The sequence below is a fragment of the Hyla sarda genome, chromosome 4 (genome assembly GCF_029499605.1).
Source record: "Hyla sarda isolate aHylSar1 chromosome 4, aHylSar1.hap1, whole genome shotgun sequence".
Classification (NCBI taxonomy): domain Eukaryota; kingdom Metazoa; phylum Chordata; class Amphibia; order Anura; family Hylidae; genus Hyla; species Hyla sarda.
Genome location: NC_079192.1, coordinates 403,823,114 through 403,849,932, shown reverse-complemented (window position 1 = coordinate 403,849,932; position 26,819 = coordinate 403,823,114). Strand labels below are relative to the sequence as shown.

Genomic DNA, 26,819 nt, shown 5'->3' with positions numbered 1-26,819 from the left:
TGAAGAAGAGGACCCCTGGAGAAGAAGGACAGCCCGGACCGGTTCACCCTCCACCCGGAATTCCGCCGGAATCCTAACCCATTTTTTTGTGTTTCTTTTTTCTTCTTGTTTGAGATCTGTGTAAACAGAGGATTGCGGTGGATTCGGTGGATTATGGCGATGAACTAGATTTTTTTTCTTTTAATAAAGTGGTTAACGAGGGCTTTTGGGGGACTGTTTTTTAAAATAAAATAATGTTTCCAATGTGTCATATTTTTTTTTAATGGAATTTTCAGGCTTAGTAGTGGAAGCCGTCTTATTGACAGAATCCATTACTAAGCCGGGGGTTAGTGTTAGCCCCAAAAACAGCTAGCGCTAACCCCCAATTATTACCCCGGTACCCACTGCCACAGGGGTGCCGGGAAGAGCCGGTTCCAAAAGGCCCAGATCATCAAAAATGGCGCTCCTGGGCCTAAGCGGTAACAGGCTGGCCTTATTTAGGCTGGGGAGGGCCAGTAACAATGGTCCTCACCCACCCTGGTAGCGTCAGGCTGTTGCTGTTTGGTTGGTATCTGGCTGAGAAAAAAGATACGGGGAACCCTATGTGTTTTTTTTTTTTCATAAATAAATTTACAAAAATAAACACATAGGGTTCCCTGTATTTATATTGTCAGCCAGATACCAACCAAGCAGCAACAGCCTGACATTACCAGGGTCCCCAGCCTAAATAACGCAAGCCTTTTACCGCCTAGGCCCAGGAGCACCATTTTTGATGCTCCAGGCTTGTTGGTACCGGTTGTTCGCAAATTTTGTATATTCTTATATTCGCGTATTCGTGGAAGAAAACAGTGAGGGGGTGGGCAACTTTACTATTGGTTGCTAGAGATGTTGTTGATAACCTCTGACAAGTGTATTTGCATCATTCTAATTGGCCCACAAGTGAAACGAAGGAATATGCGAATAATCAAATATGCGAACATGCGCATATGCGAATATTCACATATGGGAATATGCGCATATGCGGAAAAAAGTGAATATTCGTAATTTCGAATATATATCGAATATATTCGCAATATTCGCAGATTTGCAACATTCGCGATAAAAATTCGAAATGCGAATATTCGCACCCAACCCTAGTCATTAGTTTACTTGATGATCATGAAGTGCCAGCCCACTAGTCACGTCACGGCCACCTGTAAGTAGCGGGTCCCTAACATCCCTAGCATGAAATGGCGCTGCACCGAGCGGCGACCACAAAACAAAACGCAATATGTACCTGTCCCAGGCAGGGATATTCTCCGCACTATCGCTGGGCCGTGCTCTTCTCGCTCCACAGTTCAGGCGCCAATAAGTGATGTCCAGTGCCTGCACTGCGCGGTGGGGGCGGAGGTCACGTCTCCTGTTAGTCAGTGTGGTGTCTCCAGCTTATATATTTTTTTTTGGGGGGACACACTGATGGCCAGGACAAAAGTATGTGTGTGTGCGTGCGGGGGAGGGGGCAATTATAAAATGCTACATACTGTATATGCCGCAAGGATATAACAGTGCCACACACTGTGGCACCAGTATATAACAGTGCCGCACACTGTGCCACCAGGATTTAACACTGTGCCACCAGGAATTAACAGTGCTGCACACTGTGCCACCAGGGATTTACAGTGCTGCACACTGTGCCACCAGGGATTTACAGTGCTGCACACTGTGCCACCAGGGATTAACAGTGCTGCACACTGTGCCACCAGGGATTAACAGTGCTGCACACTGTGCTGCATGGATATAATAGTGTCACACACTGTGCTGCATGGATAAAATAGTGTCACACACTGTGCTGCATGGATAAAATAATGTCACACACTGTGCTGCATGGATAAAATAATGTCACACACTGTGCTGCATGGATATAATAGTGTCACACACTGTGCTGCATGGATAAAATAATGTCACACACTGTGCTGCATGGATATAATAGTGTCACACACTGTGCTGCATGGATATAATAACATCACACAATGTGCCGCTAGGGTATACTAGTGCCACACACTGTGCTGCATGGATATAATAGTGTCACACACTGTGCTGCATGGATATAATAGTGCCACACACTGTGCTGCATGGATATAATAGTGTCACACACTGTGCTGCATGGATATAATAACATCACACAATGTGCCACTAGGGTATACTAGTGCCACACACTGTGTGCCATGGCAGAGAATAGTATCAATTCTTTAAAAAAAAAAAAAAATTGTGGGGACAAAACTGATTATAAAAAATTGTGCAAAACTTACGTATACACACGTGCGATGGAAAGGCACTTCTTAAGACATTCAGAGGAGATGCTTTGCCTTCTTGTTCTAGCAGCGGGTCGGTCAACTCTCATTTTACCAAAAAAGTTCTCACACTAGGGTGGAGATTTTCTCTAAGGGGAGGGCAGCAATTCCTGACCTACAAGTGTCCTACAACTGGTAAAACCAGATCTCTAATGCTATCCCAATGTCCGAAAACATAGAGAGTAAAGGTGATCGGTAAATCTGTATTCTATGTTTATTTATTTGTTTATTTATGTATATTTATTTATGTATTGATTTATTTATTAGTTTTTGTTTATTTATTTATATTTATTTATGTATTTATTTTTACATTTTTAAAAATGTATTTATTTATTTATTCATTCATTCACTCATTCAATTATTTATTTATTTATTTGTTTTTATTTATGTATTTATTAGTTTTTGTTTGTTTAATTATGTATATTTATTTATGTATTTATTTTTACATTTTTCAAAATGAATTAATTTATTTATTCATTCATTCATTCATTCACTCATTCAATTATTTATTTATTTATTTTTTTTATTTATTAATTTTTGTTTGTTTATTTATTTATATTTATTTATGTATTTATATTTAAAAAATTTTCAAAATGAATTAATTTATTCATTCATTCATTCACTTTTTCAATTATTTATTTATTTGTTTTTATTCATGCATTTATTAGTTTTTGTTTATTTATTTATGTATTTATTTTTACTTTTTCAAATTTAATTAATTTATTTACTGTATATACTCGAGTATAAGCCTGAACCGAATATAAGCCGAGGCCCCTAATTTCACCCCAAAAACCGAGGAAAAGTTATTGACTCGACTATAAGCCTAGGGTGGGAAATACATCATCCCCCCATGTCATCATCCAGACCCCCGTCATCATCCCCCCCTTCATCATCACCACCTGTCAATCCCTTCATCAGTGGTCTTCAACCTGCAGACGCCCAGATGTTGCAAAACTACAACTCCCAGCATGCCCAGACAGCCATCGGCTGTCTGGGCATGCGGGGAGTTGTAGTTTTGAAACCTCTAGAGTTCCGCAGATTGAAGACCACTGCAGCCTTCGTCATCATCCAGACCCCCCCCCCTTTAGTTTTTTACTCACCTCCCCTTGGCGGGAAGTTAGGGTGAGCTGGTCCGGGGCATCTATGCTACAGAGACCATCCGGTGGGGAGGGTTAGTCATTCTGGGCTGTCCATTTTAACCGGGGGGCCCTCTTCTCCGTGCTCCGGGCCTGCCCCGGACTAGTGACGTTGCCTTGACGATCACTACAATATGAGCGGGCTCAGCAACATCAATTAGTTGCCTTGACGATGACGTACAGGGACGTTCATGCGCGGAGAGTTCACTCAAGTATAAGCTGAGGGGGGCGTTTTCAGCACGAAAAATCGTGCTGAAAAACTTGGCTTATACTCGAGTATATACGGTATTAATTCATTCACTCATTCAGTTATTTTTTTATTTGTTTTTATTTATGTATTGATTAGTTTTTGTTTATTTATATTTATTTATGTGTTAATTTTTTAATGTTTCTACATTTATTTACGGTATATATTTATTTATTCATTCATTATTCAGTATTTGTTTATTTAAAAAAAAATTAAGTTTTTATTTATGTATGTATTTATTTATTCAGTTTTTTATTTTTTTTTTTATTTTTTATTTATGTATTTATTTATTACTTTTTGTTTGTTAATTTATATTTATTTTTAAATTTTTTCCTAATTTATTTATTTGTGCATTCATTTCTTTCAAAAATGTTTTATGTATTTATTTATTGATATTTTAGGTTTGGTTTGATATTATTATTTCCCATTGCTTGTAAATTTATTGTGTTAGTCAAACATTATTTTCTTTGGTCATATGTCATGTGATATTTTACTCCTAGAAGGCACCATTATATATATATATATATATATATATATATATATATATATATATATATATATATATATATATATTTTAATGAATATTTTGTAAGGTAATTTAACCCATTATTGCAGTGTTTCCCAACCAGTGTGCCTCCAGCTGTTGCACAACTACAACTCTCATCATGCCCGGACAGCCTTCGGCTGTCCGGGCATGCTGGGAGTTGTAGTTGTGCAACAGCTGGAGGTACACTGGTTGGGAAACACTGCCTTATGTAGTTATTTGCTTTCAATAAGCCTGTAAATACTCATTTCCTAAAGGGGGGTTAATTCTTGTATTTCTTGGCCCAAAAAGCAGGGGGGGGGGGGGGGACGGACGGACGATGACCCTGTCCTGTTTTGTGGCCAGATATAAACAGATCTGACATGGTTATATATATATATATATATATATACATTTTTTTATTTTAATTTTTTTTATAAAAATTGCGATATCTCTAAAGCCTACACTTAATCACATAGAGATTTCGTATTTGCTCTGCCGCGGTGTTTGTCCGGGCGGAAAGTTAATAGTGATTTTATGAGGTAACAGCTGGAGCTCTGATGTCAGCGCCGCTCCCTGACATTTTCATTCTGTAGTTTGTTCCTGTCCCTGTGGGTCGAGAACCCAGCAAAAAAAAAAAAAAAAAGATAAAAAAAATCACCTGACCGGTCGGTTACGGAGCAGCCGAGCGAGTAATGTCAACATTTTTTTGCAATGTTTTTAATAGCTAATAAAGTCCTGGTTTACACAGAGCCTGGGGATTCAATGGCAGGACTTCTCTGAGAATCGGGCATTCCTATGTACAAGAAGACATGGTGGATACCTCGTACCTCCCCGGCCTTGACTTCCCATCCCTACCATATGTTCTACCTTATAAAAGATCGACTGATTTCCTTCTACATAGACTGAGCTAGCTGAAAACATATCAGGCACACTCACCATCACTAGTCCTACAGCGCCATCTGTTTTATCCCAGCACAGCTGCATCTATACGTTTCATTACTGTAACTGGGTCATGTGATCGACAGTCTGACTCTCCGGACCTTCCAGTGCTTAATGTGTCAGAACAGGATGTCAGTTCGGGGGTTTTGATTTCCCCTTTGAACTACATGATGGCATCATCACCTGCCAGCTCTATCTATATACTGCTACTATTTCCATGGGATCAGGACATATAGTTGTTATACACCTCCCCTCCCACTTCTATCTGTATATTGCTGCTGCTCTCTCTATGGGATCAGGATATATAGTAGTTGTACACCTCCCCTCCCAGCTCTATCTGTATACTGCTGCTGTCCTCTCTATGGGATCAGGATATATAGTAGTTGTACATACACATTCACACCCGCCAGCTCTATCTGTATACTTCTGCTGCCATATATATATATATATATATATATATATATATATATATATATATATATATACATAGTAGTTTTTCACCTCCCCTTTGAGCTCTGTGAGATCAGGATATATAATAGTTATACACCTTTCCTCCAGCTCTATCTGTATGCTGCTGCTGATATCTTTATGGGATCAGTATATATATATATATATATATATATATATATATATATATATAGCCTTTGAACTCTATCTCTATGAGATCAGGATATATAGTAGTTATACACCTTTCCTCCAGCTCTATCTGTATACTGCTGCTATCTTTATGAAGACAGGATATATAGTAATTATTTGAAGTTATAAGTAGTTAGATGAAGGATATAATCGCGCATGCGCATTTTGCGAATTTCATTAGGGATTTTGCATTGGAAAAAAAAAGTGAACGAATATGCGAAATTCATGAATATAGGAAGTTTAGTCGTCCATATATTCGCAAAATATCTCAAATTTGAATGTGGCCTATGCCGCTCATAACTAGTGTTGAGAGGCATAGGCCATATTCAAATTTGCGAATATTCGCGAATATATGGACGAATAATCGTCATATATTCGCGAATAATCTTTTTATTTTCGCATATGCGAACATTCACGTATGCGAAAATTAGCGCACACAAAAAATCGCTTATGCGGAAATTTGCGTATGTGGATTATCGCATGTGAGAAAATTCACACACCAGTCTCACCCAGTAGTATTAGAGCCTTCTTTACACCACACAAGCTGGAAGCAGAGAGGGATGATCACTGTGATGTGTACTGTGAAAAAAAACGAAAAAAAAAAAAAAAACGAATATTCGTCATTACGAATATATAGCGCTATATTCGCGCATATTCGCGAATTTGCGAATATGCGATATTCGCGAATAAAATTCGCATTGTGAATGTTCGCGAGCAACACTACTCATAACTAGTGTTGCTCGCGAATCTTCGCAATGCGAATTTTATTCGCGAATATCACATATTCGCAAATTCGTGAATATGCGCGAATATAGCGCTATATATTCGTAATTACGAATATTCGTTTTTTTTTTTTTTTTTTCACAGTACACATCACAGTGATCATCCCTCTCTGCTTCCAGCTTGTGTGGTGTAAAGAAGGCTCTAATACTACTGTGTGAGACCGGTGTGCGACTTTTCGCATATGCGGAAATTAGTACATGCAAATTTACGTATATGCGAATTTCCCACCAATATATTTTTTGTTCATGCAAATTTTCGCATATGAAATTTTTCACGTATGCGAAAATAAGATGAGAATATTACGAATATGCGAATATATGACGAATATTCGTCCATATATTCGCGAATATTCGCGAATTCGAAAATGGCCTATGCCGCTCAACACTACTCATAACTAGAGACAGATCAATCTGATCGGTAATCAAAACCTAATATGACCACCACTACAATATCAGTGCCACATAGTGCTCATCTGGAGGCCTGTCACCAGGGGGCACTGTGGAGGTACAATCAGGGTCTTACCACAACACTTACAGTGGTTGTCTCATCAATTACTGTGACCACAACAGTTATACTCAATGTATGACTAGTGTTGAGCGGCATAGGCCATATTCGAATTCGCGAATATTCGCGAATATATGGACGAATATTTGTCATATATTCGCAAATATTCGCATATTCGTTATATTCTCGTTTTATTCAACATATATTAATATTAGTATATATAAAATTAGCACGCGCTAAACTTTGCATATGCGCAAATATGCGAATTTATGCGCGCCAGTCTCACACAGTAGTATTACAGCCTTCTTTACACCACACAAGCTGGAAGCAGAGAGGGATGATCACTGTGATGTGTACTGTGAAAAAAAAAAAAAAAAAAAAAACGAATATTCGTAATTACGAATATATAGCGCTATATTCGCTAAATTCGCGAGTTCGCGAATATGCGATATTCGCGAATAATATTCGAATTGCGAATATTCGCGAGCAACACTATGTATGACCCTCAGAAAAAGTAACTCCTCAGAAAAAGCCGAATTGGAGGAACAGAAGGTAAGGAGAGGATAAACCATCGCAACGCAGACCGGGTGAAAAACGGGGCCTGGACAGTTAAAGGGGTACTCCCCCCCTAGACATTGTATCCCCCTATCCAGAGCATAGGGAATAAGATGTTTGATTGCGGGGGTCCCGCAGATGGGACCACCTCCATCTCTGGGCAGCACTCGGCATTCCTTTAGAACACTGGAAGCGGGCAGGGAAGGTCGTGATGTCATGGCCGCGCCCCTCAGCACGTCACACCATGCCCCCTCAATGCAAGTCCAAGGGAGGGGGGCGTGACGGTCACCACGCCCCATCCCATAGGCTTGCATTGAGGGAGTGTGGTGTGACATCCCGAGGGGCGTGGCCGTGATGTCACGATCCCCGCTTCCCGCTCCAAGCGTTCGGAACAAAATGCTCCAAACGCTGGGGCAGCGGAGTACCCCTTTAACATAAACTTTAGCCATACATCAATTCAGCAGCAACATGTTTACAACTCCCGGGCAATCTCCGCAGCCGGAGAGTAATGCTATCAGGAGATGTACGCGAAGTCTTGTGCCAGGGAGTTTTAAACATTTTATCGCCAGACCAACATTATGGTAAAGTATGATTTAACTGTCCAGCAGGCAGGTGCAGAGAATAGTTAGGGTAGGTTCACACTACGGAATCTCTGGGCAGAATTTCTGCCAGCGATCGAGCCGGCGGCACTAGGACCGCACGGACTGCATTGCCGTCCCCATAGATGGCAATGCATTTCTAAGTGAATCTTTTGGGAGATCTGCTCAGAAATGCATTGACATCTATGGGGACGGCAATGCAGTCCATGCGGTCCTAGTGCAGAGATTCTGCTCAGAGATTCCACAGTGTGAACCCAGCTTTAGGGTCTATTCACACAGTGGAAATTTCCGCAAGAGGAATTCTGCCTCAAATGAAAGCCCAATACACTTCCATTGGATTCCGCACTCCCATTCACACTAAGCGGAAATTCCGAAGTGTGAATGGGAGTGCGGAATCCACTAGAAGTGTATTGGACTTTCATTTGAGGCGGAATTCCACAAGCAAAATTCTGCAAGAGGAAATTCCAACATGTGAATAGACCTTTAGGGCGGGGGCAGGGAAAAGGAACAAGGCCAGTGGGGGAGAGGAGATTTATTGTGGAATGAAAAAAGAGTGAAGGGTTAAAGGGGTACTCCGCTGGAAAACAATTTATTTTAAATCAACTGGTGCCAGAAAGTTAAACAGATTTGTAAGTTTCTTACATTAAAAAATCTTAATCCTTCCAGTACTTTTTAGCAGCTGTATATTACAGAGGAAGTTCTTTTCTTTTTGAATTTATTTTCTGTCTGTCCACAGTGCTCTCTGCTGACACCTCTGGACAGTTCCTGGCATGAGCACAGACTTCCTGCTCCAAAACCACGGCGGGGTAAAAGGACGCTGAGACCAGGATACGGTAAGGGAATTCTATTACCCACAATGCAACGCGTTTCGTGGAGAATCCTGAGGAAGCGCATTCTCCGCGAAGCACGCTGCATTGTGGGTAATAGAATTCCCTTACCTTATCCTGGTCTCAGCGTCCTTTTACCCCGCCATGGTGGAGCGGCTGCAGAGACCCTCGCATTCTTCATACGCTATCCCACTGTTGTACTTGGTTTTCAGTACAACCCCCTATGGTAAGCGCAGTTCACATTTCGCGTTACCATTTGACCTCAAGGTAATACACTACGGAGCGCATCCTTTAGCTTTCATTGTTTCAGTTCCTGACATGGACAGAGGTGTCAGCAGAGAGCACTTTGGCCAGGCTGGAAAGAAATTCAAAAAGAAAAAAAATTGAAGTAAACAGCAGCTGATAAGTACTGCAAGGATTAAGATTTTTTAATAGAAGTAATGTAAAAATCTGTTTAAAGGGGTACTCCGGTGGAAAACTTTTTTTTTTAAATTAACTGGTTCCAGAACGTTAAACAGATTCGTAAATTACTTCTATTTAAAAATGTCAATCCTTTCAGCACTTAATAGCAGCTGTATGCTACAGAGAAAATTATTTTCTTTTTGAATTTCTTTTTTGTCTTGTCCACAGTGCTCTCTGCTGACACCTCTGTCCGTGTCAGGAACTGTCCAGAGCAGCATAGGTTTGCTATGGGGATTTTCTACTGCTTTGGACAGTTCCTGATACAGGCATCAGGTGTCAGCAGAGAGCACTGTGGACAAGACAAAAAATAAAATAAAAAATAAAAGAATTTCCTCTGTAACAAACCGCTGCTAATAAGTACTGGAAGGATTAAGATTTTTTTAATGGAAGTTCTTTACAAATCTGTTTAACATTCTGGCACCAGTCGATTTAATTCGCCCCCCCCCCCACCCCCACCCCCACCCCCACCGGAGTACTCCTTTAACTTTCTGGCACCAGTGGTTTTAAAGTAAATTATTTTCCACCGGAGTACCCCTTTAAAAGAAGACATCAATGCGGGGACGGGGAGAGGACATAAAAAGGACTGCTGCAGTAAATAGTGAAAGGAATACAAGCAGCCGATCACTGCTGGGGCTTGATGAGTCTGGGAAAGCTGGGTGGCGTGCAGTATGCGTGCCACCCAGCTTTCCCAGTCTCCTAAAAAGCGTTATGTAGGAAGACTAGGCCAAGTTCTCAGCTAGTTGACCATAAATCGGTCTTGTCCATTGGAAAGTGTATCTGGGACCTTTGGTTCTTCTGATCTTCTTTATCTACAATTATCATCCAGTAATGGAGCGGACAGATCACTACTCCCATCATCCGCCTGCATAGGCTGTTAGGTCTTATACACAACGGCAGAAGGTGAGCGCCCCCTATAGGACATTATTCATGTCACTTCTTGTTTGTCTGATCTCACGGGAAGATCTGCTCTGAATGTTTTATATAAATATGTGCAATGACGTGAGCAGGAAATATCTCCATTTACTCCATTTTTATCTTAAAGAAGAACTCCAGGAATTCTATTTTTATTTTTGCTTATATAGTGCAGCACAGGATATTAAGCTGTGTTCACATATTGAATTCTTACTGCAAAAATAGTACCTTCTGTGCCATGATTTTCCCAAAAAAATGCAGTAAGAAACGCAATGTGTGAACACAGCCTCAGGAGAGGTATAAAGCTACTGTATATCCTGATCCCATAGAGATAGCAGCAGCAGTATACAGATAGAGATGGGAGAGAGGTGTATAACTACTATATATTCTGATCACATAGAGATAGCAGCAGTGGTATACAGATAGAGCTGGAGGGAAGTGTATATCTACAATATATTCTGATCCTATATAGATAGCATCAGCAGTATACAGATAGAGCTGGAGGAGAGGTATATAACTACAATATATTCTGATCCCATAGAAATAGCAGCAGCAGTATACAGATAAAGCTGGGAGGGGAGATTAATAACTACTATATATTCTGATCCCTTAGAGATAGCAGCAGTATACAGATAGAGCTGGAGGGAAGGTGTATAACTACTATATATTCTGATCTCATAAAGATAGCAGCAGCAGTATACAGATAGAGCTGGGAGGGGAGGTTAATAACTACTATATATTCTGATCCTGTAGAGATAGCAGCAGTATAAAGATAGAGCTGGAGGTGAGGTTAATAATTACAATATATTCTGATCCCATAGAGATAGCAGCAGCAGTATACAGATAGAGCTGGGAGGAGAGGTTAATAACTACTATATATTCTGATCCCATAGAGATAGCAGCATTATACATTTAGAGCTTGAGGGGTGGTGTATATATCTACTAAACATCCTGATTCCATAGGGACAGCAGCAGTATATAGATGGAGCTGGAGTGGAGGTGTATAGCTACTATATAGAGATAACAGTAGTATACAGATAGAGCTGGAGGGGAGGTGTATAATTAAAAGTCAGAACCCAGAACTGGCATCCTGCTCTGACACATTAATGGGGTACCCTTGGAGACTGAAATGTATCCCCTATCCCCAGTGGTCAGACCCCCTTGGCGATTTCCTGTACGAGGCTCCACTAGTTACTGTTCTCGGAGTACTCCAGCCCCCACCTATAGAGACGAGAGCAAGTGACCGCCCACTAAGCCAATGAAAATAAAGTGCACGCTCATTCAAGGTGGGTCACCACTGTGGCCAGTGATTGGCCGTACAGGCACTTCCTATGTACCAAAATGGAGCACAGGCAGCTTTGACAGTTTCGGCACTTTTGGGGGTGGGGGTTTAAAAAAGTGCATTCCCTTAAACAACAAGTCCCATGATTCCTTGTTTGTAAGTGTGAGGTCACTTATCTCCCTCCCACACATCAACCACCTCACCCATTATGACACACCCGTGATCCTTTCCATACAATAGACCAGTGTTTTCCGACCTGGGTGCCTCCAGCTGTTGCAAAACTACAATTCTTGCAGAATGATCTCCCTCCCACCCAGCGGTCACTCCACCCATTGAATCAGACAGGCTCCCTCTGAACACTTCACTAGTGATGTGATGTCTTGGGTCACATTGCAACCCGGGAAAACCTAAGAAGACACTCATTTTGTATGCTTTGAAAAATAAACATTGGGGCAAAAATCACAGAAGAATTGCAAAACCACCATGAAACACAGGTACAAACACTATATTATGAACTACATTAACTTCACTGCCCCTGTAGCCTAGTAAAGTAAAAAAAAGAATCCTGGAATACTCCTTTAAAGGGGTTCTCTGCTGCTCAGCGTTTGGAACAAATGCTGGAGCTGGTGCCGAGAGCTCGTTACATCATAGCCCCGCCCCCTCATGATGTCACACCCCGCCCCCTCAATGCAAGTCTATGCGAGGGTGCGTGACAGCCGTCACGCCCCCTCCCATAGGCTTACATTGAGGGGGCAGGGCGTGACATCAGTCTTCCTACATAACCCTTGTGGGATAGAAAAAGTAACGCTTTGTCGTAATGAGCTGCCTGATCCAGCGTTTGGAACAGTTAAGCAGAGGAGTACCCCTTTAAGGGTGGAAGAGGAAGAAGAGAACCGCTGTTCTTCTAATAAGTTAAAGGTGTACACCGCCCCAAGACATCTTATCCCCTCATTAAGAGCGTCGGGTTCATCGCCGGAGGCTTGTGACATCACGGCTGTGCCCCGCTCGTGACGTCAAAGCCACGCCCCCTCAATGCAAGTCTATGGGAGGGGTCGTGACGGCACGGTGATGTCACGAGCCTCCGCCCCACATCGCCAGTCATCTGGTATGGAGCAAAGTTCGCTCTGTGCACTGGGGTGCCGCAGCCGAGATCGCAGGGGTCCCCAGCCGTGAGACCCACTCCATCTTGTGGTCTTCTGGTGCTCAGCGATATACTTGACGTAGCTCTTGGCCTTATCTAATAAAGGAGAACACAAGGGAGTCCAGAGCGGGGGACTCCCTTCTATTATCTAACGCCCTCTATAGGTCATATAGAAATATTATATATAATTTTCTCTAGAATTGTCCTACCCCGTCGCCCTATCCTTACACCATCTGCAGTGTACGGCCAACTATTTAGCATCCGCTATGCAGCTGTTATTGAGGACACGGCGGCTGACAGTCTCTGGCTCTAAAGTAAATCATTTACTGGGCACCAGACTCGGCATCGATGCCTTAAAGGCTCCCGGTATATTACTTCTGCGCAGAGCTGTCAATCAACCGTAACCCTCCGAGTGATTGACAACTGCACCAAATGGAGAATTCTGCTGCAGCAAAAGCAAGCCGTGTGCTGAACACTACGGGGGGACAAAGCATGGAAGTCAGGGATAGTACTATAATGATGGATGACGAAAACAATAATATCCTATAGAAAGTTTTCAAACCCTTTTGCTTTTTTCTCACTTAGTTGTGGAATTAGCTTTGGCTCCTTCCATTTCTCTTTATTATCTCTGACATGTTTCTCCACCTTGGTTGGTGTCACCTGGGGTAAATTCATGGGATTGAACAAGATTTGGGATGACACTGTCCTGTCTATAAGGTTTCACAGTTCACAATCTATATCAGAGGAAATACCAAGTCATAAGGAGGCAAGAACTGTCTGTAGAGCTTGACCCTACCCATTGGTTCTGCCCTTTGACACGCCCCACCTTACTACTGGGGTGACACATTGTAACAAACCCCCTCCTCATATAATCTCCTTACTACTGGGGTGACACACTGTAACAAACCTCCTCCTCATGTAATCTCCTTACTACTGGGGTGACACACTGTAACAAACCTCCTCCTTATGTAATCACCTTTCTACTGGGGTGACACACTGTAACAAACCTCCTTCTCCTGTAATCTCCTTACTACTGGGGTGACACACTGTAACAAACCTCCTCCTCATGTAATATCCTTACTACTGGGGTAACACACTGTAACAAACCTCCTCCTCATGTAACCTCCTTACTACTGGGGTGACACACTGTAACAAACCCCCTCCTTATATAATCTCCTTACTACTGGGGTGAAACACTGTAACAAACCTCTTCCTCATGTTATCTCCTTACTACTGAGGTGACACACTGTAGCAAACCCCCTCCTTACATAATCTCCTTACTACTGGGGTGAAACACTGTAACAAACCTCCTCCTCATGTTATCTCCTTACTACTAGGGTGACACACTGTAACACACCTCCTCCTCATGTAATCACCTTACTACTCGGGTGACACACTGTAACAAACCCCATCCTCATGAAATCTCCTTACTACTGGGGTGACACACTGTAACAAACCTCCTCCTTTTGTAATCTCCTTACTACTGGGGTGACACACTGTAACAAACCCCTCCTCATATAATCTCCTTACTACAGGGGTGACACACTGTAACAAACCTCCTCCTCATGTAATCTGCTTACTACTAGGGTGACACACTGTAACAAACCCCCTCCTCATGTAATCTCCTTACTACTGGGGTGACACACTGTAACAAACCTTTTCCTCATGTAATCTCCTTACTACTGGGGTGACACACTGTAACAAACCTCCTCCTCGTGTAATCTCCTTACTACTGGGTTGACACACTGTAACAAACCTCCTCCTCATGTAATCACCTTACTACTGGGGTGACACACTGTAACAAACCCCCTCCTCATGTAATCTCCTTACTACTGGGGTGACACACTGTAACAAACCTCCTCCTCGTGTAATCACCTTACTACTGAGGTGACACACTGTAACAAACCTCCTCCACGTGTAATCACCTTACTACTTGGGAGGCAGGGTTAAGCTGGAAGAGGCGTTGCTTTGGAGGCTGGCTAACTTTATTGCGGTGGGCAGAGCGGCGCCCCCATTAAGAGTGCGTTCTAGGCGGCTGCCTATTTTGCCTATAGGCAGAGCTGACCCTGCTGCGAGTTCTACATCTTATCACTTATTTCTTTAATGATTAAAGGGGTACTCCCCTGGAATTTTTTTTTTTTAAACAACTGGTGCCAGAAAGTGAAACAGATTTGTAAATAACGTCTTGTTAAAAATGTTAATCATTCCAGTACTTATCAGCTGCTGTATGCTCCACAGGAAGTTATTGTCTTATTTATTTTTTTCCTTTCTATCTAACCAAAGTGCTCTCTGCTGAAACCTCTGTCCATATTAGGAACTGTCCAGAGCAGAAGAGGTTTGCTATGGGGATTTACTCCTACTCTGGACAGTTCCTAAAATGGACAGAGGTGTCAGCAGAGAGCACTGTGGTTAGACAGAAAGGAAATTCAAAAAGAAAAGAACTTCCTGTGGAACATACAGCAGCTGATAAATTCTGGAAGGATTAAAAATTTTAAATAGAAGTAATTTACAAATCTGTTCAACTTTCTGGCACCTGTTGATTTAAAAAAAAAAAAATGTTTTCCAGTGGAGTACCCCTTTAAGAGAAATATGACTTCTTTTTTTTTTCCAATAACAGCGCCACACTTATCTACAGGTTGCATGTTGTAATGCAGGTTGCCCAAATTCACTTTTGAGATTGATCTGCCCGACTCTCCCCTGACATATGCAACAAACGAGGGTCATCTTATGTCTAAGGCGGGGGTCTCAAACTGTGGCCCTCCAGATGTTGCAAAACGTCAACTGCCAGTATACCCAAATAGCCAAACACCTGTCTGCCCCCTCCAGAGGATTCATACTGATCATGAAAGGTAAATCAAGGCTTCCCTTTTGCAAAACTTCAACTCCCAGCATGCCTGAATAGCCAAACACCTGTCTGCCTCTCCAGAGGGTCCACATTGATCATGAAAGGGTCCACATTGATCATGAAAGGTAAATCAAGGCTTCCCTTTTGCAAAACTTCAACTTCCAGCTTGCCCGGACAGCCGTTGGCTGTCCGGGCATGCTGGGAGTTGAAGTTTTGCAGCATCTGGAGGGCCACAGTTTGAGACCACTGGTCTAGGTCCAGCTGTAGTCCAGAATGTGAGCACAGGCAGGGAACTGGATTATTCTAGGATATCGGCCTCGGTTAAGAACTATACTAGAGGTACAATGTTATTTCCAAAAAACTGTTTCGGTGCCTTCTGGTGAATGTTATTGCGGTCGCGGTCACTCCTGGGAACGCATTGTCCCAATTTTAATTTTCAGTTCCATCCTCCTCCCCTGCAGTCTGGAGGAATACGTTCTCTGCTACATGGTAACTATAGGCTCCATAAATCAATGGGATCCTTCCCATAAAGCAAAGCAGGAAACCCCACAACAATGGAGGGAGCTCCGCAAACGTCCCATCGGATGTCATAAATCCTGTAATATCTGCACAGGCAGCGGCCATGCATTTCCCGGGATAGTGACAGGACAATGACAGATGGGACCCTGACCACTGACATATGGGCACCACCATGGGGGAGACTCCATACTGTAGACTAGTCATAATAATAGAGCCACATTACCATGGATAACCTCTATCTATCTATCTCATATCTATCAATCTCATATCTATCTATCTATCTATCTATTTCATATCTATCTAATATCTATCTACGGTATCTCATAGCTATCTAATATCTATCTTTCTATCTCATATCTATCTATCTATCTATCTATCTATCTCATATCTATCTATCCATCACATATCTATCTATCTCTCTCATATCTATCTATCTAATATCTATCTACGGTATCTCATATCTATCTAATATCTATCTTTCTATCTCATATCTATCTATCTATCTCATATTTATCTATCTCATATCTATCTATCTATCTATCTATCTCATATCTAATATTTATCTATCTATCTATCTATCTCATATCTATCTATCTATCTATCTATCTATCTATCTCATATCTATCTATCTATCTATCTATCTATCTATCTCTTATCTATCTATCTCATATCTATCTAATATATATCTCTCTATCTATCTATCTATCTATCTATCTATCTAATATATATCTATCTCATATCTATCTATCTATCTCATATCTATCTAATATTTATCTCATATCTATCTATCTATCTATCTATCTATCTATCTCATATCTATCTATCTATCTATCTATCTATCCATCTATCTCATATCTATCTATCTAATATCTATCTACGGTATATCATAGCTATCTAATATCTATCTTTCTATCTCATATCTATCTATCAATCTATCTATCATCTATCTATCTTCTATCTATCTATCTATCTATCTATCTATCTCATATCTATCTATCATCTATCTATCTCATATCTATCTATTTTCTTTCTATCTTCTATCTATTTATCTATCTATCTATCTATTTCACATATATCTACCTATCTCTAAATCTTTGTAAAGTATCAGCAGGTGGATGAGCATGAGCATCAACAGGTGGATGAACATGAGCATCAGCAGTTGATTGAACATGAGCATAAGCAGGTGATCGAACATGAGCATAAGCAGGTGGATGAACATGAGCATCAGCAGGTGGATTAACATGAGCATCAGCAGGTGGATGAGCATGAGCATCAGCAGGTGGATGAATATGAGCATCAGCAGGTGATTGAACATGAGCATAAGCAAGTGGATGAACATGAGCATCAGCAGGTGGATGAACATGAGCATCAGCAGGTGGATGAACATGAGCATCAACAGGAGGATGAGCATGAGCATCAGCAGGAGGATGAGCATCAGCAGTAGGATGAGCATGAGCATCAGCAGGAGGATGAGCATGAGCATCAGCAGGAAGATGAGCATGAGCATCAACAGGTGGATGAACATGAGCATCAGCAGAAGACTGAACATGAGCATAAGCAGGTGATTGAACATGAGCATCAGCAGGTGGATGAACATAAGCATCAGCAGGTGGATGAGCATGAGCATCAGCAGGTGGATGAGCATGAGCATAAGTAGGTGATTGAACATGAGCATCAGCAGGAGGATGAACATGAGCATCAGCAGGTGATTGAACATGAGCATCAGCAGGTGGATGAACATGAGCATCAGCAGGAGGATGAGCATGAGCATCAGCAGGCGGATGAGCATGAGCATCAACAGGTGGACGAGCATGAGCATCAGCAGGTGGATGAGCATGAGCATCAGCAGGTGGATGAACATGAGCATCAGCAGGTGGATGAGCATGAGCATCAGCAGGAGGATGGGATGGTGCATCAGCAGGAGGATGAGCATGAGCATCAGCAGGAGGATGGGAAGGTGCATCAGCAGGAGGATGAGCATGAGCAGATTTTTGCTCTGTCTTGGCACTTGGGCACTGATTCTTACCACCTTATGCTTAGGCTTGAAGGGGTTATCCAGGGATAGAAACCCAGAGCTTATTTCTTCCAAAAACAGCACAAAAGCTGTCCTCAGGTTGTGTGTGGTATTGCAGCTCCATTCCATTGCAGTGAATGGAGCCAAGTTGTAATACCACATACAACCTGAGGACAGGAGTGGAGTTGTTTTTGGAAAAAAAAATGTTCTAGGTTTCTATCCCTGGATAATCCCTTTAAGACATTCTAGTATCTATCTATCTATCTATCTATCTATCTATCTATCTATTAGTGTTGCTCGCGAATATTCGCAATTAGAATTTTATTCGCGAATATCGCATATTCGCGAATTCGCGAATATTTGTGAATATAGCGCTATATATTCGTAATTACGAATATTAGTTGTTTTTTTTTTTTTTTTTTTTTCACAGTACACATCACAGTGATCATCCCTTTCTGCTTCCAGCTTATGTGGTGTAAGAAGGCTCTAATACTACTGTGTGAGACCGGTGTGCAAATTTTCGTATATGCGAACATTTGCATATGTTAATTTTCGCATATACGAATTTTCACTTATGTTTACCTTTGTATATGCGATTTTTCGCACATCTTAATTTTCGCGCATGCGAATATTTGCAAATGCGAAAATAAAACGAGAATATTACGAATATGCGAATATTCGCGGATATGACGAATATTCGTCCATATATTCGCGAATATTCGCGAATTCGAATATGGCCTATGCCGCTCAACACTACTATCTATCTATCCATCCATCCATCTATCTCATATCTATCTATCTCATATCTATCTATCTATCTATCTATCTATCTATCTATTTCATATCTATCTATCTCATATCTATCTCATATCTATCTCTCTATCTATCTATCTATCTATCTCATATCTATCTATCTATCTATCTATCTATCTATCTATCTATCTATCTCCTATCTATCTATCTATCTATCTATCTCTCTATCTATCTATCTATCTATCTTATATCTATCTATCTATCTATCTATCTATCTATCTTCTATCTATCTATCTATCTATCTATCTATCTATCTATCTATCTATCTATCTCATATCTATCTTTCTATCTATCTCATATCTATCTTTCTATCTATCTCATATCTATATATCTCATATCTATCTATCTCTCTATCTATCTATCTCATATCTATCTCATATCTATCTATCTATCTATCTATCTATCTATCTCCTATCTATCTTTCTTTCTATCTCATATCTATCTATCTATCTATCTATCTATCTATCTATCTATCTATCTATCTATCAGTCTATCTATCCATCACAGTTAAGGTAATGATTAGGGACATTGTGACTTATAAGCAAAAGTAGATCGCCCCCATCTCGCTCCTATGAGGTCAGACCAGGATAATACAATAAATCACTATACCGTCATACAACGCAAAAACAAAAATGGCATAAGAATTAACATCACCTTCCTGTATTTCGTTACAATGTATCAGTCCAGATCCGTTTTTTTTACCAATACTGATCCCCCCTCCTCTTTGCATTAGAAGGAGGGGATCCCTCCAGACGTCTCAGAGATTTACCTCTTCCTACGCCCGGCAGTCCTGCTATATCCATCCCATCCCAGCCGCCAGATCGGCGCAATGTGTTCTGTATCTGTAGACCCCAATAATCTGCATTAGGCAGTGTTTACACTTGTGGTGCCTTGTGATACCCAGCCCTGCCACATACCATCTTACTAAGGGGCATTGGCTCAGGCACATTTTTGGCATCTTCCTTGTGAACGTCAATAGCAATCGCTTGTGCAAGCGGAGGGGACGCAGGAAAACCCTGATTATATATGGAAGGCTTCCAGCCTATGGGGGGTGCAGGGGGAATACACGCAGTTAACCGCTTAGGTGCTGCAAGAGAAAGAAGGATGGAAAGGAAGCATTTTTTTTGGGGGGGCGTATGGGAGTGACAAGTTGTTTTGCACCCCCAGGTAAGGAGGGACTCACCTGATTGACTGTGCTGCCGCTCCTTCCTCGTACATTTGCAGAGGATCTCAGTGTAGATGCTGGAGATGTCAGGGAGCTGTCAGACAGAGGCAATGGTGGAGAGGTTTAGGGGGGTGACAATAACATAGAACCCCACGTGTCAGCTCCTCCAGCCTCCCCCTCTAGACAGGACAATCCCTGGCCCTGGCGTGGAGCTGTCTAAGGCTTGATCCCTTTTTGCTTTGCTGCCATCCTTGCTTGCTGTCAGTTCCTCCCCTCCCTCCACCCCAGTCTCTCGCTCATCTCCTCCCATTCTGTGATATTACAGGACCGGCGCTCTGCAGGCAACACACAGTGCTGCACTGGGACAGCAGCAAACAGCAATCCTATCAGCTCTCACAGGCCTAGGACAGTGGTCCTTAACCTTGTTGGAGGTACTGAACCCCACCAGTTTCCTATGCGCATTCACCGAACCCCTCTTAGGGGATGTTCACACTGAGGAATTGGGGCGGAAATCAGGCAGAAATTTTCTGCCTCAAAATATTGTTACCGTATTTTTCGCCCTATAGGACGCACCGGCGTATAAGACGCACCCAATTTTTAAGGGCAAAATCCAAAAAAAATAAAGATTTTGAACCCAATAGTGGTCTTCAACCTGCAGACCTCCAAATGTTGCATAACTACAACTCCCAGCATGCCCGGACAGCCGTTGGCTGTCCGGGCATGCTGGGAGTTGTAGTTTTGCAACATCTGGAGGTCCGCAGATTGAAGACCACTGCAGGAGGAGGTAATACTCACGTGTCCCCGCCGCTCCGGACCCGTCACCCGTCATCGCTGTCGCTGTGTCCCCGTCGCTCCGGAACGTCTCTGCTGCCGGCCGGGTATCCTCGCTCTCCGTCGCCGCCATCACGTCGTTACGCATGTACGCGACGTGATGACGAGGAAGGAGAGCGCCGGCCATACAGGGGATCCCTGAACGGAGAAGACACCGAGGAGGCAGGTAAGATCCCTCCCGGTGTCCTGTAAGCACTAACCCGGCTATTCAGTCGGGATGTTCGGGACCGCCGCGGTGAAATCGCGGCGGTCCCGAACAGCCCGACTGAACAGCCGGGTTAGTGTCACTTTCCCCTCAGATGCGGCGGTCAGCTTTGATCGCCACGTCTGAAGGGTTGATACAGGGCATCACCGCGATCAGTGATGTCCTGTATTAGCCGCGGGTCCCGGACGTTGATGGCCGCAGGGACCGCCGCGATAGGGGTGTATTCGCCGTATAAGACGCACTGACTTTTTCCTCCCAGTTTTGGGGAAGAAAAAGTGCGTCTTATACGGCGAAAAATACGGTACTTTTCCACAAGAACTCACAGAGATTTCGCGCGGAATTAGCGTGGAAATCGTGCGGAATTCGCGTGGAATTCCACGCGGAAATGCAGGTTTCATGCGGAGGAGGAGTATCAAGTATTTCTATTCATAAATTTATTTATTTTTTTCATGCGGAAATTCCGCGCGAATTCCGTGCGAATTCCACATGGAAATGCTTCTGACTCAAAAAAAAATAAAATAAATAACATTGATCTCTCTGGGAGAACGACGCTGATTCCGCCTGAAAGAACGAACATGTTCTTTCTTCAAGCGGAACATACTTCCTCGTCTGAATTCTGCTTGAGGAAATTCCTCAGTGTGAACTGAGGCGCAGAAATTCTGCACAACTCTAGGGGGGATTTCACTGCTGAATGAATTGGAGAGGAAAAAGCGAGCAGAATTACTCGTGGAAATTCCTCTCCAATTCCTCAGTGTGAACATACCCTTAATTGGAAAAAGAAAATATGATTTTTCAAATTCAAAACATAGGAGGTATATATAATTAAGTATATATTTATACATAGGTGCACAAAATGAACAAAACCATTAAGAACAAAGAACAAAACCATGAAAACAGGATTTTCACACAAAAACATAATGAATATTTACGGCAAATCAGTGTGACTTCTGCTGTTGTCTTTCAGAGACCAGTTCAGAAATGCGCGGCTTTACCTTGGCAAGTGCCACTCTCATGTCATTTTCGCAACAATGGCAGTGTTCCCCCACATTAGACAGGCAGTGTTCCCCCACATTAGGCAGTCAGTGTTCCCCCACATTAGGCAGGCAGTGTCCCCCCACATTAGGCAGGCAGTGTTCCCCCACATTAGGCAGGCAGTGTCCCCCAGCATTAGGCAGGCAGTGTCCCCCAACATTAGGCAGGCAGTGTTCCCCCGCATTAGGCAGGCAGTGTTCCCCCACATTAGGCAGGCAGTGTCCCCCCACAATAGGCAGGCAGTGTTCCCCCACATTAGGCAGGCAGTGTTCCCCCGCATTAGGCAGACAGAGTTCCCCCACATTAGGCAGGCAGTGTCCCCCCATATTAGGCAGGCAGTGTTCCCCCACAATAGGCAGGCAGTGTTCCCCCACATTAGGCAGGCAGTGTTCCCCCACATTAGGCAGGCAGTGTTCCCCCACATTATGTAGGCCAGTGGTCTTCAACCTGCAAACCTCCAGATGTTGCAAAACTACAACTCCCAGCCAACGGCTGTCCGGGCATGCTGGGAGTTGTAGTTTTGCAACATCTGGAGGTCCACAGGTTGAAGACCACTGATGCAGGCGGTGTTCCCTCACAGACCTACAGCCTCCAGCCATATACAGTGTATGGCTGGAGGCTGTATGCCTGTGTACTGCCCACTTCAGTGCTCCGACCACCGCTCCGGCTATAGCAGTAGGTCTCGGGACCGGTGGTCGGAGCACCGAAGATGACGTGCCGCTGGTCACTTACCAAGCTGGCCAGCGCGCGTCTTCTTCCTTCTCTATCCTCCGGTCCTCGGCACCTTCTTTTTCATGGGCGCACGCACGGGATGTCAGTGACGTCCCGGCGTGCGCTATGTCCCGGCGGCCCCTGCGTTTTTAAACTTTACGTGGGGCCGCAGGGAGTGAATAGTGATGGGGGGAATTGCCCCGTCGCTACAATTGCTTGGTTGCCTGTCCTGTTGCGACCTCCCCTGCCGAAGGCCCGGGACTGACTCATTGAACCCCTGGGGTTCGATCGAACCCAGGTTAAGAACCACTGCTCTAGGATCAGACCGAACCAAATGCTTCAGAAAAATGAAATTTTTTTCCGGAATGCATTAAATGAAAAAAATAAATGCAAAAAAATCCCAGGTTGTCACCCAGCTTTTCCAGACACCTGAATGACAAATCAATAGCGACTCAATGTCCTCTGCAAAATGATTGTGGGAGCCGTAATGGCCACTACTCATTTTATTCACCAATGAATTAAAATCCACTATTATGTCTTAAATGGAAGATATTAAAGAGGATCTCACCCTTTAGACAATAGTAGCGGATTGTGAGGACTCCCCCCATCAGCTGTCTATATGAGACCCACGAGTCTAAGTCAGGCGATGTTTTGGGTACATTCACACAAGGCGGTATTCTGCTATAGATGGTACCAGTATTCTGCTATAGATTGTGCAAGTATTCTGCTATAGGTGGTGCCAGTATTCTGCTATAGATTGTGCAAGTATTCTGCTATAGATGGTGCCAGTATTCTTCTATAGATGGTGCCGGTATACTTCTATAGCTGGTGCCGGTATTCTGCTATAGATGATGCCAGTATTATTCTATAGATTGTGCCGGTATTCTGCTATAGATGGTGCCGGTATTCTGCTATAGCTGGTGCCAGTATTCTTCTATAGCTGGTGCCAGTATTCTTCTATAGCTGGTGCCAGTATTCTTCTATAGATGGTGCCGGTATTCTTCTATAGATGGTGCCGGCATTCTTCTATAGATGGTGCCGGTATTCTGCTATAGATGGTGCTGGTATTCTGCTATAGCTGGTGCCGGTATTCTGCTATAGCTGGTGCCAGTATTCTTCTATAGATGGTGCCAGTATTCTGCTATAGCTGGTGCCGGTATTCTGCTATAGATGGTGCCAGTATTCTTCTATAGATGGTGCCAGTATTCTGCTATAGCTGGTGCCAGTATTCTTCTATAGATGGTGCCAGTATTCTTCTATAGATGGTGCCGGTATTCTGCTATAGATGGTGCCGGTATTCTGCTATAGCTGGTGCCAGTATTCTTCTATAGCTGGTGCCAGTATTCTTCTATAGATGGTGCCGGTATTCTTCTATAGATGGTGCCAGTATTCTTCTATAGATGGTGCCAGTATTCTGCTATAGCTGGTGCCAGTATTCTTCTATAGATGGTGCCAGTATTCTTCTATAGATGGTGCCAGTATTCTTCTATAGATGGTGCCGGTATTCTGCTATAGATGGTACCAGTATTCTGCTATAGATTGTGCAAGTATCCAAAAAGAAATTAATTTCCTGTGATGTCCTGACCACAGTGCTCTCTGCTGACCATTTTACGAACTGTTCAGAGCAGTATATGTTTGCTATGGGGATTTTCTCCAGTTCCTAAAATGGACAGCAGAAGTCAGCAGAGAGCACTGTGGTCGTGATATCAGAGGAAATGCATTTCTTTTTTTGGATTTCTCTTTAGTATACAACCTTAAAAAGTACTGGAAGGATTAAGATTTTTTAATAGAAGTCATTTACAAATCTGTTTAACTTTCTGGCACCAGTTGATAAAAAAAAAAAAAAAAAAACAGTTTTCCACGGTAGTACCCCTTTAATTCTTCCAGTACGGGGCTGTTTACTACAGAGGAAATGTTTTTCTTTTTGCATTTCTCTATTTCTCTTATGTCATGAGCACAGTGCTCTCTGCTGACCTCTGCTGTCCATTTTAGGAACTGTCAAGAGCAGCATATGTTTGCTATGGGGATTTTCTTCTGCTCTGGACAGTTCCTAAATTGGACAGCAGAGGTCAGCAGAGAGCACTGTGGTTGTGACATAAGAGAAATCCAAAAAGAAAAACATTTCCTCTGTAGTATACAGCCCCTAAAAAGTACTGGAAGGATTAAGATTTTTTTTAATAGAAGTAATTTAGAAATCTGTTTAACTTTCTGGCACCAGTTGATCTTAAAAAAAAAATAAAAAAAAATAAAAGGTTTCCATGGGAGTACCCCTTTAAACTGTGGACTTCTGGATGTTGCAAAACTACAACTCTCAGCACTGGGAGTTGTAGTTTTGCAACATCTGGAGGTCCATAGTTTGGAGACCGCTGCCATTGGGCTTAGACATTAGTGTTGAGCGGCATAGGCCATATTCGAATTTGCGAATATTCGGCATATATTCGCGAATATTCGCATATTCGTTATAATCTCGGTTTATTTTCGCATATACGAAATTTCGCGTATACGAAAATTAACATACAGGAAATGCGCACACTCGAAATTTCGCATATGCGAATATTAGCATGCACTAATTTTCGTATATGCGAATTTTCGCACGCCAGTCTCACACTATCACAGTATTAGAGCCTTCTTTACACCACACAAGCTGGAAGCAGAGAGGGATGATCACTGTGATGTGTACTGTGAAGAAAAAATAAATAAATAAAAAAATTCGTAATTACGAATATATAGCGCTATATTCGCGAAATTCGCGAATTCGCGAATATGCGATATTCGCGAATAATATTCGAATTGCGAATATTCGCGAGCAACACTATTAGACATCTGCTTAGACATACTGACATCTGCTATTGGTTTGTGCACTATTTCGCAAAATACATTGCGCCATAGATGGTGCCAGCAGAGTTGGCATCAGTGAAAACATACCAAAGGGCAGTGGTCTTCAACCTGTGGACCTCCAGATGTTGCAAAACTACAACGCCCAGCATGCCCAGACAGCCAACGGCTGTCTGGGCATGCTGGGAGTTGTAGTTTTGCAACATCTGGAGGTCCGCGATGGCTGTCTGGGCATGCTGGGAGTTGTAATTTTGCAACATCTGGAGGTCCGCGATGGCTGTCTGGGCATGCTGGGAGTTGTAGTTTTGCAACATCTGGAGGTCCGCAGGATGAAGACCACTGCCATAGGGCTTAAAGGTAAAGATTCTTCGGGCTTAGCTACTGTGATCTGGGTAAACATTCTCTACCCTTTATCAGATACTATCACCCAGGTGCCAATATACTGTACTGTACACTGCAAATATTTAAAATATAGTGCTATATATTCGTAATGGCGAATATTAATTTTTTTATAATTTTTTTCACATGCAAATTCTTATGCAAATTTTCGCATAAAAAAAAAATTGAACCAACATAGCGAATATGCGTATTTCGCGAACATAGGACGAATAATCGTCGATAAATTCACGAAATATCTCAAATTCGAAAATATGGCCCCTGTCGCTCACCACTACTGTACACATGGTACCAGCTCTAGGGTGCCAGCTGGGCAACTATTTCCAGCTTTCTACCTATTGCCTCCACCTATAACATCAATGCATAATACAGTAAAGCAATTCTCTGTCCTAATACTCAAAGAGGGCTCCTAGTGAGCAGTAATGGACACAGCTGCTGCGGAATCTCTTAAAAACAGGTCACTTTTGTTAACCATGACTTGGTTATATCATAATAAAATGTGTCTTAAAGGTGAAAGATACAAGTAAAATCTGGTACCAGGCAGAAGTTTATTAGGTCAATAAAGTCGGCATACAGGGCGTTGTTGGCACATGTG

General features: G+C 42.5%; 1 protein-coding gene across 5 annotated transcripts in view; it reads right to left on the bottom strand.

Annotated features, from left to right (window-relative positions):
• PRR5 (proline rich 5) overlaps nucleotides 1-26,819 on the bottom strand; it is a 192,439-nt gene that overhangs the window by 136,400 nt on the left and 29,220 nt on the right. For 2 of the 5 annotated variants that reach the window (XM_056517445.1, XM_056517446.1), the window contains exon 2: nucleotides 20,233-20,308. The exons of 2 other annotated variants lie outside the window; for them this stretch is intronic. The gene's annotated coding sequence lies outside the window, so the exon portion shown is untranslated. Of the gene's footprint in view, nucleotides 1-20,232; nucleotides 20,480-26,819 lie in introns of those variants that run through there. One more of the 5 variants, XM_056517444.1, reaches the window with a different exon arrangement.